The following is a 5969-nucleotide window of genomic DNA, read 5'->3' on the forward strand; positions in this document are numbered from 1 at the left end:
ACAAATTTCCCAAACCAGTTTAGCACCCATAGCTAAATTCATAATCGATATTTGGCGAATACCAGCACCACCTGCCTTTTTTGATTGGTAGATCTTTTTCCAAGCTATCAAGGGAAATTTACCTTTGTCATCCGAACCATTCCAAAGGAAGTTTCTCATTAGAGAAATCAATTCATCTTCAATTGCCACCAGTAATCTCAGGCAAGCCATGGAGAAAACTGGTAGCGCTGAAGGAACCGACTTTATCATGGTAAGCTTCCCAGCAGAGGATAATCACTTGCCTTTCCAAGTTGCAAGCTTGGATTTGCACTTATCAATGAGATGCTTCCAGTAGTGAGTTCTATTACTGCCAATGAAGAGGGGGGTTCCAAGAAACTTCCCTGGGAAATTAGCAACTCTGAGATTAAGAATCCTTGATAATACAGCTTGCAAGTTAAGCGGAGTGTTGGCAAAAAACACTTTAGATTTGTGCCAGTTGATTTTCTGCCTGGAAGTCATACAGTAATCATCAAGGCATGTTTTGATTGTTCTAGCTTCCCTCCTATAGGCCGAACCAAACAGAATGGTGCCATCAACAAACTGAAGGTGAGTCATTTTTCAACCCCTGTTGCCACATTAACTCCAACCCAACGACCATCTTGTTGAAGAGCTCTTATGGATCGACCTAAAGCTTCAGCCATTATGATAAACAGAAAAGGTGATAATGGATCACCTTGTATGATTCCTCTTGTCGAAGAGAAGAAACTGTGGGATGAGCCATTAACCAGAACAGAGAATTTGGGGGAAGAGAGACAACTCGTGACCCAATTAAGCCATTCCTTGCAAAAGCCAAATTTATTAAGAACATCAAATAAGAAATCCCTGTCCACCATGTCATAAGCTTTTAGGATGTCCAGTTTTAAAATCATACAGGAATCCTTGGTCTTCCTAGTTGTGTGAAGTGTTTCATGAGCAACGATAATGCCTTCCACAATGGATCTTCTAGGGGCAAACCTGCTTTGTTCATCTGATATGATGTGTTTAAGGAGGGGCTTCAATCTGTTAGCTATGATCTTACTCAAAAATAAATTATTACCGACTCTCCTCTATGGATTTGAATATATAGATCCAATATCTTTTATTTTTATTTTCACACACTCATTTCCAATGGAATCTGCACTAATTCCTTTTTATTTACCTCTCATAACTGCTTTGATAAGTCTTCTACAGAAAAGACCTCTGTTGTGCTCTCACAATGTATTAACGTGTATGCACACACACTCACAACACACTTTCAACAATGATTTTAATTCCTTTATATAACTCTCACATAACCTTTCATATAAAGGTTGTATCTTTTCATCCATCAGTTGTGGTTCTAAATAAACCATAATTATTTATAATCACACCTTTCTTAATAAAAAATAAGATACGCTTTATTACTAATTGCCACTTTATAGAGAATCGACTTGCACCACTTCACAATGAAATCATATCCTTCATGAAGTCATATCAAACTTATAATTAATATTTTCAACCATGTGTTTTATTGTTGGGGATGCCTTTAGTCAGTATTTGTTATCATCGCTGACACTTAATCGTCAACCTTTAGTCACTGCTTTATTAATCTCATTTAATTGTTGCTTTCATAATTTGTCTTTAATGTATTTCGTCTTATATGGAATTTCGTCTCATACAATTTTTGTCTTATAAGGCTTTTCAAAACATTTAATGTTCTTGAATTTGTCTTCTGTCTTTTTTTCATTTTTTGTCTTTTTCCTGTTTTTGTCGTTTTCCGATTTTTATCATTTTTTTAATTAAATTTTTATATTACTGTTTCTCCTTTATTCTTTTCCATCACCGCTTTATGGAGGTTTGAATTTGTCGTGCATTTGCTTCTTGTTCATAAGATGATTGATGTTCATTGTTGCACATAAACTGTGATTGCAAGGCTTAATATATTTGTTGCTCCTCTTACTATAATCGATGCATCATAAACTTGATCACTGCTCTTCATCATTCTTCATTAGATTTGTTGGCTTGTTCCAATAACAAGACATTATTTTATCTTTAAAGCTTCCCTTAATATATCATATAAAAGTTTTTCTTAACAAGGCACTGTGTTGTTTGCTCTGATCAGTCATAATCATCAAAGTCTTCCTTAATATGATTGCTGGTCGCATATTAATGAAGTCAGTGGAATGAACTCATTGTCAAAACTCCTTCAAGTTACATGTTCAACTAGTTGTTCCAACAAGGCTTATCCTTTGCCATTGTTATTTGATTGGTGAATGTCTTAATCATCATCATTAATAGGCTTCATACTTGCCATGTTAATCACTGTGTCTAATCTTTAATCATTGGTTGTAGGTAACCTTTGAAGAGTCTCTATCCATGCAATGTTTAGTGTCTTGAAATATGATCAATGTATCATCATACTTCCTAAACATATTAAATGAGCTCTTCATAACTTCCATACTTTTATTTGTCATCAATGATAATGATGACAACTCAATGACAACCTTCTAAATAATCTTACCCATATATTCTCGCCTTTTTTATCAATAACAAACTTCCAACAATGTCCTTATTCTTCCTTTGATATTAATAATAGCAAACTACTTCTTTGTATCTTTGACATCAATGACAATATTTTCAACAGTAGTAGTTTGGGCTCTTGTTAATATATTTCAAATATTATTTTTTGGTTTATTGTTTTTATTATGGTGATTGGGTTGTAGCCTTCACCATTTTTTTACGGTAACAAGAAATGGCATGGCTAGAAGACTCATAAAAAGCTAAAAAATGTATACATAGAATAGACTCGCTTGATATAAAAACTAAGCTTATAAGAGAGAAGAGTGTATCTAAAGATAAAAATAATTGAAAAAATATGCTTCTAAATGTAAAAATGTGAGGTTAGAGACTTACTTGTGAGTCTTGATGTAGACTGACAAAAATTTATTATTATGCCTTACATGATATAAACAAAATGTATAAGAATAGGGATCCTCCTCAAGAGATGATGGCACATAACTCTTCTCCTAGGACTAGAGCAACCAGCTCACGGATCAAGCATCTTTATGTGAAGGCAAGAAGGATATAAGCTACCTAACAAATTGGTATATATTTTCAATACTCTCCTATTTGCAAAATGAGAAGTTAACAAATGAAGAATTGCTAAGGAATTTCCTTTTCCTTAGTGAAGTCCTTGATTAACCATATATGTTTTAAATTCACTAATAAATATAAAGCGAATTTGGTAATAAGTATTGATAATATAGAACCTCTTTATATACATTTATAAACAACAAGTATGGTCAAATTTGAATTTGTTGGCCTATTAAAATATAAAGGAAAGATGACAAAATAGGTTTAATTAGGAACAAAATTATTATAGAAGGTACAGTCTAGGACAAACTTTTAGCAATGGCCTTAAAAAAAGGTTCTAAAGGATAACATACCCAAAGAGGTTCAACTAAGATAAAGCGGTGAAATGAACCACTCATTAGCAATGAAAAACATTATTTCATGGAAAAGCATAAATGGTAGGTGCAATGAACCACTCATTAGCAATGAAAAACAGATATTGTAAAAGTAAAAAATGGTATTCATAGATAAGAAGAGAGAAAAATTGATATACCTAGGGAAGAATAACCCAAAGACTTTTTGGAGGGAACTTCAATCAAAAAAACAAACGAACAAAGAATAGCATTACGAGTAATCAATGGTTTGAATATGCAAAACAACTATACAAGCATGATTCAAGAACTGAAATGCCTCCAAGGGTAAACACAACAACAAAGCTTTTCACTTTGCAAAAAGTTAAGGTGTCAAGAAATTGGAAGCAAGAAGAGCTAAGTACATGGTTGAGCTAAGTACAAGTGAATACAAACTAAAAGTGTCATTGAATGGTCTTTTTCTAGCTGATACAAGTGTGATTCCTGTTGAAGCCATCACCATGGTGTATTTTTTAAGATATCTGAGACAGTTGGGTAGAGGAGATGAAAACAAATAGTTGGCACAATGTTGTGTTTAAAGATGTCGGGTGAAAGAAGACAAAGATGAATCAAAATCATAGGTGGATGAACAAGTGGCACATTCACTTGAACGCTTGTCCTAATAAGGATAAAAAGAAGGCTTTTGTTGTTGAGAAATTTTACAAGGCTATGTAGACAAAGATGGTTGGGAGAAAGAAGAAATATTACCTTTAAGAATTTAACCCCAACATGAACCATCAACAAAAAGCCTATATGCAGGCCAATATCTCTTGGAGGTCAAAGATTCTCATTGCCCAACTAAGAACTAACTTCGTCATCGATGGTGTGAAAAATGGAAATGAAAAAGGCCAAAAGAAATTTGAGAAGGTTTGCATTTTGTGCAAAACAGGGACTATGGAAACTGAAAAGCACTTCATTTTAAATAGTCAAGTGTACAATGACATCAAGTCCAGCTACATAAGTAATTTAGAAGTGACTTCTTTTTAAGATTTATTAAATAGAGAATGGGTGGAAAGAATATTATTAAATTAAATTGCATAAGGTCAGCACTTCACAATGAAAAAAGCTCTGCTGTCCCAAACACTATCTTCGACCTAATTATGAATTAAAGTCTTCTATTTAATTTAAATATAATTGCAGTATCCGCAGAAAAACAGACTCTTCAGAAGGAGAAATAATCAAAAATATTGCGAAATAATTCCATCCAGCACTTCCTAAGTTATCTCACTTACAAATGGATGGGTTTCTACATGCCAATTGGAAAACCACTAATATCCAGTGTTGGACTAGCAAATAAATGTGGTGTGCGATTGACAACTTCAAGTTTCTCCATAGACTAATATTTCCCAAATATTTTTCTCTTAAAATCCATTGGAAAACCATTTAATCACTTCTCACATCAACAATACTCACCCAGCAAAGAGAAAGAACAAGCATATTTCATTTATCGTGCATCAATAAATCTCAGTAGTGCTCAATCGAAGTGTATAAACGAAATAGTATTAGGACTCTCATTTCCCCCATCGTGTAAGGATATGCTTTGCATAAACGAAATGGCATTAAAACTCCTCTTATTTTCCCCCATCGTCTAAGGATAAGCTTTGTGCATATTCTTTATCAAAGTCGATTAATAAGTAATGATCTTTCAAAGGTAACAGACAAATTGTATTAAGACTGCTCTCATTTTCTCTATTATAATCTTTATCTATGTCCACAAATAGTAATCCAAGTGTATAGAAGAATTACAATATGCAAAGTGTGATCTTTAAGTTGCTCACTTGTACTCTTGTAATGACACTATTAGGACAGTGGCTATTTTTTTATTGAAGTTAAAATTTGAAATGAAGTCAACTGGATATAGCATTACAAAGGATACCTTGAAGTTTGTCCATTAACCTTGGAAGATCCTCTCAACTCTTTACTAGATATGTCTTCAAGCAATTTTGTATCTTTAAAAGCGACTACTTATTCTAATGCATAAGTCCATTAGGATCAAATTTTCTCTTCTTCGTTAAAAATAGTTGATATTATTATTCCTATTTTGAAAAGGAATATTTCATTTAGCCTCTTGTTTCAAGGTGTAGACTAGCAAATAGCAACAAAGTTACAAAATGATAGAATAACTTGGAGTTCCCTACCATGCTTTTGTTAAAATTCATACGCTAAAGTTTTATAGTAGTGTAGCAAACTTAGGGTGGCTATCATCTTCAAGGACTTGAATATTTCTTTACCCAACCATACCAAAAACTAAATCCTTTTTCTTATGTTAATAGGTTTCGTCCTTCGTACTTCTTTGGTTGTGAGAGCCAGTCTGCTTTCATTGCCTCCTAGCTTCTATCATCAACCTACACTTTCGTATTTCATTTCACATGTATATTATATTTGGACTTTATATCCTCTCGTCTATGAAAATGTATGTAAAGACAATCGATCCAAAAACAATCACCAAAAAGAACATGGGAGTATACGAAGACATGAAATGCATCCAGA

Source organism: Cryptomeria japonica, chromosome 4 (genome assembly GCF_030272615.1).
Source record: "Cryptomeria japonica chromosome 4, Sugi_1.0, whole genome shotgun sequence".
Taxonomy (NCBI): Eukaryota; Viridiplantae; Streptophyta; class Pinopsida; order Cupressales; family Cupressaceae; genus Cryptomeria; species Cryptomeria japonica.